Raw genomic sequence first — 13,797 nt, 5'->3', positions numbered from 1 at the left:
CATCAGTTTACATGCTTCAGTCAGCGCGACCAGTTCAGCTGCCTGTGCAGAATAATGTGATGGTAATTTGCCAGACATCAGAGTTTCAAATTCAGTCGTTACTGCATAACCAACTTTATTCTGTCCCGTTTGTTGATCTTTTGAGGCAGACCCATCAACAAACAGGACATTGTCACAATTATCCAACGGTACGTCTAAAAGATCTGGATGTGGTGTGCACACCTGTTCGAGCGCTGACAGACAACAATGATGTTCCTCGCCATCCTCCTGTGTGGGCAGGAGGGTGGCAGGATTCAAAGTTGTGCATCTTTTCACAGTTATGTTTGGCATGTCCAACAAAATTGTATGATACCTCAGCCATCGGGCTGTAGACAAATGTGACATTCTCTGCTCTTGCGAAATCATGGAGACTACATGTGGAACCATTAAAGTTAAATCAGAATATCCCACAAACTCTCTGGAGGCCATCACAGCCAGCTCAGCTGCTGCCACTGCCCTGAGGCAATGCGGAAGTCCTGCAGCTACAGCATCGAGTTTCGTTGAAAAATAGGCCACAGGTCGCAGTCTGTCACCATGAGTCTGCAAGAGATCAGAAGTCATAAAATTATTCTTTTCATCGACCATCTGTACAAACGGGCGGTTAATGACAGGAAGGCCCAACGTTGGAGCCATAGCCAATTGCACTTTCATGTTATCAAAAGCTTCCTCAGCTCCACTTGTCCAAACAAATCTGTCACATGACCTCAGCCCTTTCCCTGTCGTTAGGGCTCGCAAGGGCTGTACAAAAATGGCATAATTAGGAATGAACGTACGGCAGTAGGCGCACATCCCCAAGAATGACAGCATTTGTTTCTTTGTAACTGGTTTTGGCACCTCTTTTATGGCCCGCACCTGTTTCTCAGACAGTGCCTTGCTATTAGGTTTGATAACATGCCCCAGGAATGTCACTTCCTGTTTCACAAACTGCAGCTTTGAAAGACTGACTTTGTGCCCCTCCTGCTCCAAATGCTTCAGGAGAGTCACAGTGTCAGAAATTCAGGTAGTTTTATCTTTGGCACAAATTAATAAATCATCAACGTATTGTAATAAAGCCGTTCCAGCCGTCAAAGTCAGAGGCTCAATACTTCTCAGAAGGGCCTTGTTATAAATAGTTGGGGATTCACAGTATCCCTGACACAACCTCGTAAATGTATAGCCTCTATTATTGAAATCAAACGCAAACCAAAACTGGCTTTTCTCTTCCACTGGGACGCTAAAGAAAGCATTAGCCAAATCCACCACAGTGAAATACGTTGCATCTTGCGGAATTTGTGACAAAATAGTATAAGGGTTTGGCACTCATGCTGCCCTGGCAATGACAGCTGAATTTACAGCCTGTAAATCCTGCACAAATCGCCACTCTGTTGGCTGACCCTTATCTCTGATCTTTTTTACAGGGAAAATTGGTGTGCGTACTGGTGAATCATTGCATGGTATAATTATTCCCTCTTTCAAAAGAGAATCAAATACTGGCATTATGCCATGCAATGCCTCACGTTTGAGGGGATATTGCGCCTGACACGGTTTGTAATCAGATTTTGGGGTAACTACAACCCGCTCGCATCCCTTTATCAAACCCACATCGTACTTGTGTTTTGCCCACAATTTTGAAGGTATTTCTGCCAGAGAAATATCAATTTCTGACACAGAAATATCCCCTACTCCCTGTTTTGTCACATCACTGTTCACAATAGCAGTTATAGTTCTCAAAACCCGCACATTAAAATCACAGTTTGATTTAAATGCTCCAACACTTTTGCTCTGTGCTATGTCTGTATCAATTTTAACCCAGTCTGTAGCCTGCAAACAGCCATTCACAAAAAGCCCCAATTCTGCCCACTGCTTATTCGTGCTCTTGGACACAGATAAAGGAGGAGCACTGTGTCCTGCCATTAAATAACACTGCAATTGTTTTTCATTCAAACACGCATACAACGCACACACATTTTCTGTCCAGAAAATCTTGTCAAATTTCACACTTTCATTCTTCACTCCACTAAACCAGGTTTCTTCATAGTGTGAATCATGCTCATTTACGACATGTGATGTACAATGCATTCTATCAAGCGTCATAAACTCTGTGTTGACTGGTGTTATTCGATCTTTAGCGAATTTTCAAAATCATCTCTGCCCAATCAACATCGTTTATCTGCCATTCGTAAGCCCACTGTGGCTCAAATTTAGAGCATGTAATTTGTGGCGCTTCCTCAATGCTGATTCCGGAGAAATCAGCACAGAGGATCAAATTTAATTCACACATTAAATCTCTGGCCATTAGAGATGCGGGACAATTGGCTGACCAGCGAAACTTGTGTTTCAGAGTTCGACCTCCCTCCGTCTCACACTCTAAGGGCTCGGTGAATTGTTCAGAGATCATATGGCCTGAAGCTGAAGTGCTTTCATACACCTTTCCTGTCATTTTCGGCACACATGGCAAGTCACATGGTCGTAAAGTGCTAATTGAAGCTCCCGAATCGACCAGAAAGTTAATTATTACTCCCTCGACTATCATTGGGTATTTTGGCATTTGAGAAAACCCTGTGCTTTTGTACATTTTCAAACATTCATTGGAAACACTGCTCAAGATTTCATCATTCACAACATTGCTCAAAACACACAAAGATTTGCAAGCAGATTCTTCATTGCAGATAGCAGAATGTAAATCAGTGTATGTGTTTGTGTGTGTGTTGTGTTTGCGTGTTAGTAATAAATGGTCACTTCCCTGTCTTGTGGTCAGCCACTGATCGCCCCGAACCAGACCCTCTCTGTCCTGCTCTCCGTTCCTCTCATTTCAATCCAACTTCAGATTCGGGCACGCACTGCTCCAATGCCCGTCTCTCTTGCACACTCTGCATACGGTACAGTCTCTGACCGTATGGTCGTTTGTAGCACACACATAGCACCGCCATTTCCTTCCTCTCGCCTTTTGTTTGGTTCATGTTGCACAACTGCCATTGTGAGTGGTTTTCGGTCCTTCTTTTCTGCAGTTGATCTTCGGCGTGTATAGCGTGCATCAGGGCTGAAGTTAAGCGCCCGTTCTTCCACTCTATGTAACTTGCCTTCGTTCCTCTTGAAATTTCTGGTCTCAGTCCTTTAAGAAAATAACTTAGCAGAAGGCTTTCCCACGTACTTGGTTGATTCCCTCTGTCCTCCGGCTCCGTCAAGCCGCTGTGTTTTCCAAATGTTTCAAAAAGTCTGTCTTGGTCTTTCTGAATCAGTTGTGCTGGGAACCATTTCAGATGTGTCCCCGAAAACTTCCCGTTCTTCGTCCTCCTCCCTTTCTTCTTCGCTGCCTATGGCAGGGTGCGCTGAGGATTCTACCGCCACCTGTTGTACTGGCGGTGATGGTGCTCGTGGGAATTCTTGCGCTTGTGCATATCGTGCTGCTACATGTGCTGGTCTTCGGATCGGAGAGCAGTCGAGATCGTGGTCCAGTTTCAGGGCTTTCAGCTCCGCCACGGGGTAGTGATGGTTATATGCCGGTGGCGCCGAGACAATCTCGGTTACATTTTGGAAAACACAAACACACGGTTCATTAGTAGCATTATGCTCTGGTGGAGCCGTTTTTTTTTTTACACACATCCTCATTCATTCCTTTGCTTAATTCATTCATCATTTGCTTTCGTTCTCTTCTGTCGGCTTCCTCAATCCAACAATCTATAGTCTGCTCACATTCTTTACACACATGACGAAAACAACCGCAACAACTTTGTTGCTTTTCACTGCTTTTTTTTTACTGACTTTTTCACAACATTCAGTCTTATTTTGCTCAGTGTTCCTCCTTCAGGAAAATCATGATATTTGATCAACTTTTCTATATCCAGCATACATTTATGTCCATAATTGTTTTTCGTTTGACCAAAAACTGGTGTGTAAAAAATTATCTAGTTTACTGTTAGATGACCAAATATTGGCTGATATCTATCTCTCCTGGATTTTCCTTCAACGCACGTCTAATTATCTGTCAGACGTCTTCAACAGATCCGATTTTGTCACCTCAAATCGGCAAGGGTAGCAAATATGCTCTGTAATTACGGTTTACTCAAAAATCTTTCCGTGAGCGCTTTCCAGCGCTCGATTGATTCTGGTTCACCTAATTAAGCAGGTGTGACTCTTCCGTCCACTTTTTACGAGCTAGTGGCTCTTCCGTCCACTTTTTACGAGCTAGTTTTTTCGGCATAAAATTGACTTGACTTCCTCAGGTTACAATTTCCCCCTCGAAAAAACCTTCTCTGCCTGTACCAACGAGATAGTTTCAGCCACTATGGTTCACTCACAGTCATATCAAATTACACCACCCAAAATAATATAATTTTACTGTCTCTTACCGAGATGCTTTTACTGCCACCGGGTTCTTTCTGATCTCAGTCGAGTCACTCCTGCCCCTGAAAGCAGTTTGGCTCTTCTCTCTCAATTTTCGAGGTAAGACCAGAAGCCTGGTGCTTCTGGGATGATCAGTTGTCAAATCCGCTGTCTTCAGGACCAGAAGAAACTGCCGTGAGATTCCAACTTCTGACACCAATTGTTGTGGCAAATTACAATAATTAAACCAATAGCATCACAGGATAAGAGACATCAGGATCCAAATTATATTTTAAAAGATAGTTTATTCTTTTAAAAGAGGTTTGCTCACAAAAATATCACGACAGCTACCTCGCAATAGGAACAAAAACCTAACTCACACAGAAAACACATGGCCTATTTATACCCCCCTGTCCTCAAAGTCCCTTCTTCCGTAATTTTGCACTCATCCCAGTAAAACCAGATGTAGCTGGTTTTAGAAATACAAATGGCTCTTCTAAGCCCCCTGGGTTTTACTGTCCTTACATCTGTGAAGTCATCAAAAGGCTATATAAACGCTATCTTTTCCTGAAGACAGTGGCCCTCCCCCCTGGGCTTTACTGAGTTTCACACCTGTGAAACTCAACAAAGCCTTTTTTCTGACCATCTGTTTTACTGTGTGTGTCTTTGTTCCTGCCAGGTGAATAGGAAAATACCAGAGGAGAGAAACACATGATTGAATCAAAAGAAAATCCACATAATTGATGGTGTCCACGACAGCTGTAGACCACTCAGATCTTCCGCATCCCATCCAATTTTCCAGGGAGGTGCTGTCGCGATGAGCGTGAGATCCAAGAACCAAGTCAGGGGGGCCAGTAAGGGGCCACTAGAGTGACTTGTTCCCCGTCCTCCCTGAACTTGCACAGCATCTGTGCAATTAGGCTCACTGAGGGAAATGCTTACTTGCGCAGCCCCCGGGGCCAACTGTGTGCCAATGCATCTGTCCCGAGGGGACTTGCCTCCGACCTGAGGGAGTACCAGAGCAGGCAATGGGAGTTCTACTGGGAAGCGAACAGGTCTACCTGTGCTTTACCATAACGGTCCCAGATCAGCTGAACCACCTTTGAGCGGAGCCTGTCACGGACAGCGCATCTGCTGTCGTGTTTAGGCTGCCCGGGATATGAGTGACGTGCAGCGACCTCAGTCGGTGCTGACTCCAATGGATGAGATGGTGAGCGAGTTTATGTACGCTACCGTTGCGGTGCTGCCTGAACGGATCAAGACGTGCTTGCCTTGGATCAGCGGGAGAAACCTCCACATGGCAAGAAGTACAGCCAGCAACTCTAGGCAGTTGATGTGCCAACGCAGCCATGGGCCCGACCAGGAAACGGCGGCTGCATGCCCGTTGCACAAGGTGCCCCAACCCTGTCTGGAGGCATATGTGGTAATGACGATGCATCTGAACACCTGCTGCAGAGGGACTCCTGTCCGCTGGAAGCAGAGGTCTGTCCAAGGGTTGAAGAACTGACGGCAGAGGGGGGTGAAGATCACACGATACGTGCTGCGGCGCCACGGCCATCTCACGACTAGAGTCTGAAGACCTATAGTGCTGAATCAACCCTAGCGGTGCGACATGAGGATCGGCTGAGGATGCCATATGCCCCAGGAGCCTCTGGAACTGTTTTAGAGGGACAGCAATGCCTATTTTGCGCTCTGATGCACTCTGATTTGTGAGGCACGCTACCATTGAGACTGAGTCTAACACCATGCCGAGAAAATAGATGCTCTGAGCCAGGGAGAGCTTGCACTTTTCCCAGTTGACATGAAGCCTTAGATGGCTGAGGTGCCTGAGCACCTGGTCCCTGTGGGCGCATAGGGCCTTTCGAGAGTGAGCTAGGATTAGCCAGTCATCAAAGTAGTTGAGGATGCGGATGCCAACTTCACTTAGCGAGGCAAAGGTGGCCTCTGCGACCTTCATGAAGATGCTAGGGACAGGGACAGGCCGAAGGGGAGGACTTTGTACTGGTACGCTCCTCCCTCAAATGCGAATTGTAGAAAGGGTCAGTTTCATGGCAAGATAGAGATGTGAAAGTACGCATCCTTCAGGTCTACCTCTGTGAACCAATCTTGATGCCGGACGCGTGTTAGAATGTGTTTCTGCATGAGGATCACAAACAGGAGTTTGTGAGGGCCTGGTTGAGAACTTGCAGGTCCAAAATTGGCCTCAACCCACCTCCTTTTAATGGGTACAATGAAGTAAGGGCTGTAGAAACCCTTCTCCATCTCAGCTGGTGGGACAGGCTCTATCGCATCCTTTTGCAAAAGGGTAGCGATTTCCGCATGCAGGGTGCTGGCTTTTTCACATAGCCGAGTCGAATGGTCCTGGCCAACCAGCGCAACGGGTTGGAAAGCATAAGCAACGCCTCCAAGCTCTGCGCGAGGGGCACTAAAGGGACGATCGTTTTTGACATACCCAGTAGGGCTTTGCAGCAGTGGGGAGCAAGAAGTGTTGCGTTAGGAGACAAAGTTGCAACCTGAGGCATGTGTGCTGAGAGAGAAGTCAAGGCACTTACCTTGCTCCTCTTACCCTATAGGGGGCAGGTTAGTGACTGAAGAGGAGATCCTAGTGAGGCGTCCTCTGGACTCATCAGGACCGGCCAGCCAGGGTTGTGAACACTATACAGATGTGGACAAGGAGGTGAAGTTTCTACGTCCAGAGTGTCACTTCGCCTGTAAGATTCTGTTGCCAGGGCGCCGTGAGAACGGTGTTTGCAGGCACCGGCTAGATGACCCAGGGAATGAGGAAATCGCTCTTTTATTGACAAGGTGGGTATGGCAAATGAAAAGTATTTTCTTCCCAGCCCTCCACAGGGGGAAGGAGTGGTCTGGCTACCAGCTCCTGAGCAAACATCTCGTCCCCTGGGTGGCCTGTCTCAGGAATGCTTAGGAGCCTTCTGGGTCCTGGAAGAGGTTTGTGGGATGGGGCGATGCATCCCACAAACATTCCTGAGACAGGCCACCCAGGGGACTAGGTAGCTCTACGCCGGGGCTGAGAGCTGGGCCCTGGTTGTTTACATGAAATCTCGCCTGAAAGAATTACCCTTTGTCATCGTTCTTCAACAGACTATGCAATCTGAGCCGCATTCATGTTGTAAAACTGTATATTATCTTACATATTAGAGTCTCATTAACAAAATGAGCCTGTCACCAAAGCCTATTTTTAAAAATGGGGCGTAGTTTTATTCATAATTGCCAGGCAGTGCAGTCAGATTTTGTGTCGTCCTGAAAAGCGCTAATTTTAATTTTACTCTCTACACTTCCAGCGATTTTCAGAGAAGAAAGCTGGCAGGAACCTCAATTTTTGTTTGATTATCTTCAATTCTGAAACATAACTTCTTTTGATTTGTGTCTTTGAGAACATTGTATTTCTGGGTTGTCTTGGTACTTTTGTTATTGTTTTTTTAGATTATAAAAACATGTTCAGCACAAAATATTTCCATTACTATAAACTTAAGCTTCTCTAACTTTAAAAAATAACAACATATATTAATTCTGAAACTTGGGAATTAAAGCCCAAAGTGTCGTCTTTCAAAGGATACTACAACTGTGTCCATACTCTAAAGGGTCCAGTGAATACAACCATTTAAGTTCAGGTATGTAATTTTCATGGTTTGTGCTCAAAAAGTGCGTGTGTATCAACAGGTTAACCCTAACACAAAATACAACTTTATTTTCACTTTATGTTATTTTCTATATTTTTGATGACTGTGGTGGCTCATCCTAACTTACTAACTTTATTGTAGTAACAAAAACTTGTTTGGGACTGCTATTTAATAGCCTTACCTTACAATACTATTTATTCATCAGTGTTAGTGATATTCTAACAAATTTTGTGTCTTATGTTAAGAAAAGTAGGACGGTATTAGCGTGTGTGTTAAAACATTTTGAGAAATAAATTTGCTTGTTTCAAATTCCTAAAAATGTGGGTAGTGGCTTAATGACCATGGGAAAATGTGGATCCCATGGCCAAACCTGTTGAGAACCACTGCTATAGGGAATGAAAACAAATGTTTGCTGTGTTCACCTTGAATGTGCATTCTGCACTGGTTTAGTTTATCTGGAGGGAACAAACGTTTTTAGTGGTATTTGAACTTTCTTGTTAGTCACTTTAGTAGAAACTTCTAAACACATACAGTATGTACAGTGTAAAATTTCAGAGATTACATATTTAAGAAACAGCTTTACAGTTGCACTTGAGTGTTGAATGTTTTAAAGAATGTTTCATAGTTTTGTGTTTCTACAAAAAAGTGGGTTAAATTGAAGTGTTTGATTAGGAAAGTGTATGATCATAGAGCAGAGAGAGAGACAGACACAAAGAGAGAATTGTGCAGAAGAGAGGTTACCATCAGACTGATAAAAGATAACACTAATTAAAATTGACTACCCCACAAACACAGCACAACATGTTATCTGCGGCTAATTCATTTAGAGACACAATCTCAGTTTGAGCACTTACCTTTAATCGCCACAGCTTTAGTACTCAAATATGCTCTCTGCTTTAATTTAATTTTCCACATTTTCCCTCTCGTTGTCTTTCAGGGATCTGAAAGGGATGTTCCTTTTCTCTTCACTCCATCTCTTTAAAAGAGGATGCTAATCGAATCAAATCAGCTACTGTTTTGGTTCCTGAAGCTTTTCCCATGCCAAATCCATAAGATGTTTAAAATAAATGCACTGTGCCTCAAATAAAGGCAACAATTCTAATAATTTGCATGAGACACAAAGCAGCATATCCCACAGAGCAATTTGCACAAAGCTTCACACGACTGAATATTCACCCTCTATGAACCGCAAAGAAAAGAAAAAAATGAGGAGACACAGCTGATATTTTGTGATGTTCGATGCCAAACATGAGAATCCACAGCATTTGCATTTAGGGGCAAATGGAGAATTATGGCATACAACAAAAAATACATTTGAAACATGAATACACAGGGGATGCAGTGATATGGAATTTCTGGGATGATACTGATAATTCACTATCTTTTTCTTACCATCATAAATCCTTAAATTTGTCTGTGTTCTCCAGAAGAAAGAAAGTCAAATGAGTTTTAGACAGCATGAAGGTGAGTAAATGATAAGAGAAATATCATCTTGGGTAAACTGTTCCTTTAAGCTGGGATATGAGAAAGAAGTTTAACATGGCAAAATGACACCCATCAGCTTTAAGACTTATTACTTGATCTAGCTTTTGGGATGTATAAATAGTTAATAACAGAATACTAGTTTTGAGTATGCCTTAAAAAAACTCTCTGTGTTACTGAATGTGTTTCTGCATTCAGGAAATACTGTTAAAAGGTCAAAGTAGGTTTATTGTCATTTCTTGGTGGTGGGAGAGGAAGTGAAATAAAGTGACACCTGGAGCCATGGTGACATGTAATAGGTCATTAGACATACAAATACAGACTAGTTCAAACACTATGTCTGGTAGCAATAAATACAAACAAATTAATCAATTAAGTTAATATGTATTTTGTTATGTACATGATTAAATCTATGACATAGAAATGTCTTGGGGATGGGGTAAATACGACAGTGCAAATAATGTTAAACATTCATAACTCAAAAAGCACTGGATATTACTGAAAGAAATTAGTGAGATTTTTAATGTTTCATTCCTTTCTGCGCTATACTGACACAAGAAATAAGAGAATGTGGGGTTTGGTCAGGTCAGCACCTCACTGACTGTTTTTTTTTGTGAATCTATAATGTGATGTGCTGTACTGTATAATGTTTCTTTAGAGTTTAAACTGGCCGAAATTTAAATCTGTATAACTCCGCTGCCAAAACATATTGAAGAATGGCTTGAGGATGCAGAGAATAAAGTAGTAAAAAGTGATTTTGTAGAAGTGGTAGCAAATTGTTCTGCTCCTTCCAGACAAATAATACTTGATGAAATAGAATGATTTTAAAGGATTTTGTTTAGGCTTTGAGTGTACTCATGTGATCTCTCACAGATTAAGATGTGTCAATACTTAGCTTTTGATGGCCCTATCTCTGCTGGTGTCTGGCTTGCGCACAAGTGTGTGATGTTCAGACACTCTCACTTCCTGCTGTCTATGTTGTTTTTTGCCACTGCTCTTGTGCGTGAATCTCATGGTTTGAGGTTACTTGCTTTGCCTGTGATCACTCTGAGACATGACGTGCTATTTTCATGTTAATGTTGTTATTCATTTGAACATTTATACCCGAGGTATTATGTGATTGTGGAAGATAAACAACACATTTATATTTTAATATGATTCTTCAAGTGTTTGTCAACTACACAGTATGTATTGTACTACAAATATCAATTTAAGAGGTGAAACTCATGAAATGGCTGATTTGAGTTCAATAAAAGACACATTTTTATATAAAAATTTACAGCCTCTAGGTCAATACACTTCAAACACTGACACAGTAAAAAAGAAACAGGATTCAATAACGATAGGGGCGTAATATGTACTTTAATAAACATTAAATATATATATGTAATATAACAAATACAACAATAAACCTTAATCATAAACCTTAAACAATTTTCCTTAATCATTTCTTTGGAAGTAAAGTTAAAAAAGAAAGATAGTTACATGTTAAACATATTCATATGTACAGTATATTACTGTGCTATGAAAATGGTACATTGCAGATTGTAGACAACTTGAGATGAGCATATATTAATGGGGAACTACCTTCTACTTACAGTATAGTAGCTTTTAGATGCAATTTAAAATTGTGCCTGGTAAAAGTGCCGGTTATTTGCACACTGTGTCTGCACTGGTTTTGTGCTCAAGTCACTCAAAGAATTATGCAAGTCAGGTAATGCCGCAAACCACTTTTTGTGTTGAAATAGCACATGCAACTTTATTGAATTCATCCTTAAGTGTCTATGAAGTCCTCCGTTGCTCTTTGTCAGGCTTTTGACTGGAGTGCAACCATGATTATCATTGGGAAGTGTGAGATAAGGCACACCAGAAGTTTATAGAGCTGTGTCACTGCTAATGTTAAATTCCAAGCATTCCACTCCATTGGTTTCCAATGCATAAAGTCGCTGAAACCCTGCCCCTTATTTAGACCAAACCATCTTTTTTGGTGTAGCTTCCTGCATGCTCCCTTCACTGTGACACCAGCCACTTCTGCAATTTCTACCTCTTGACACCAGAGGTCATACTCACCTGAGTTCTAGGGAATCATTCAGACCTGAGGCTGGTATTCTCATTAGTAGTCTGTGTATTTACACTGGCATGTTTGTTCAGCTCAGTGTAAGGTATTGCAGGTTTTCCAGCTGCAATTCTGAGCCTCGAGCACTGGAGTGGATGACTGCAGTATGGGAGCGGGATATTGAAATACGCCATTCACTGGATTGCTTTAAGACTCCACTCAATACAAAGATTGACATTCTACTTCATGCTTGCAAGAGGCCTCCAGAAAATTCATTTAAGAGCAAGTCAGTGGATTCTGAGTCCTCACAATCCGAGGCCATGCAAGTAAGCCAAGTTTATTTGACCCCAGTAGAGAGATGGCAACACTTACGTCAAGATCTTTGTTTATACTGTGGCCAGCCAGGTCATCTCCTTGCCACCTGTGCTAATCTGCCCAATTCCTCCCTCAACAGTTCTGCGGTGAGTACTCGTTATGTCTTACCACTTGGAAATAGACAATTGACAGTGTCTACCATCATTTCATGGATTCTAGAACCATTTCAGTTGATGTTGTCATAAACTCTGGTGCAGCAGGTAATTTTATTGATATAGACCTTGTAGCTCAGCTGAAAATTGATTCTGTCTTTTGTGTCCCTGTTGTTCGAGTCACAGCACTAGATGAACATTCCCTGGGCTCTGGTTATATATGCAAAACCGGATGCTTTGACATGACTCCATAAGATGGATTGTACATTGAAGGAACATGGCTGAGACCATTCTTCCTGCTTCCAAGTTGGCCCAGGTGAGATGGGAGATCATGAAGGAGATTCTGAGTCTTGCGCAGCACTCAGAGCGCACTCCTAGAGCATGTCCAGTTGATAAGACCTATGTTCCTAAACAGGTACATACCCAACAATCCCAAACATACCCATACAATGGGTTCAATCATCTCAGTTCTGGTCATCCTGGCATTCTCGCACCATTGGCCTTGTTCAAAAAAAATTATAGTGGCCCACGTTAGTGACTGATAAAACCAATCATGTGAAAGGCTGTTCTTTTTGTGCACAATGTCACAATGATGTGTCACGAGTCCAAGTGCAAGTGAACAGTTTATTAGAGACGGATAGCACAGGGAGATACTCAAAACGCCGCGTTACAGGCGGGCGACCTAGAAGTAACAATCTAGAAAAGAGGTAAACAGGACTGGAATATAGCGCAAACCCAAGTCAGCGTCAGGATCCAATCTCCCAGACGATCCCACAGAAGACTGGAGGTGTGGAGAAAAACGGGTGGCGCCCACAAGGAACTAGGACACAGGAACTGGGTAACAGAATACAAACATGAATAACGAACCGACACCATGCCTGACAATTACCAGCTAGATAAAGGCAGCTAACAAGCAGTAGTGATTAGTAGCAGCTGACGGCAGTGGAGTAATCAGCTGGTGCTAAGCAACAAACGAGCACTAACACACACACACACTTACACCTATAAACACACCAACAGATGACGAAATGAACACATGGATCGATGAACCGTGACAGTACCCCCTCCCCTAAGAGTGCCTCCTGGCACTCCCAGGAGAGCCTACCTGACGATTGTAATCCTCGATAAGGGAGTGATCCAGTATGTCCCTAGCAGGAACCCAACTCCTCTCCTCCGGACCGTAACCCTCCCAGTCCACCAAGTACTGGAATCCGCGTCCCCTCCGTCTAGAGTCCAGAATACGATTAACCGAATATGTAGGCTCCCCGTCTACGAGTCGCGGCGGTGGGGGAACCGGCATCGGCGGATTAAGGTTAGACCGAAAAATCGGTTTCAATTTGGAGACATGAAAGGCGGGTGAATTCTCCTGTACGCTGGAGGAAGTTTGAGATGGACTGTCATCGGACTAATGATCTTGGTGACAGTGAACGGGCCGATAAATTTAGGAGCAAGTTTATTAGACACGGAAAGGAGCGGAATATTCTTAGTAGAAAGCCACACCTTTTGACCCACAACGTACACGGGAGGCTTTGACCGGTGGCGATCGGCCTTGGCCTTAGTGCGCGCCCTCACCTGGAGCAGAGTCTCGCGGGCTCTGGTCCATGTGCGGTGGCACCTCTGGACGAAGGCGTGAGCAGAGGGGACCGCGACTTCGGATTCCAGACTGGGAAAAATAGGTGGCTGGTACCCTATGCTACCCTCAAATGGAGATAGGCCCGTGGATGACACTGGTAACGAGTTGTGTGCGTACTCCACTCATGAGAGCTTCTGGCTCCAGGAGGAAGGATTTTGAGAAACCAAACATCGCAAC

Source organism: Xyrauchen texanus, chromosome 17 (assembly GCF_025860055.1).
Source record: "Xyrauchen texanus isolate HMW12.3.18 chromosome 17, RBS_HiC_50CHRs, whole genome shotgun sequence".
Taxonomy (NCBI): Eukaryota; Metazoa; Chordata; class Actinopteri; order Cypriniformes; family Catostomidae; genus Xyrauchen; species Xyrauchen texanus.
The sequence above is the reverse complement of the archived record's forward strand: the minus strand, read 5'-3'. Positions refer to the sequence as shown.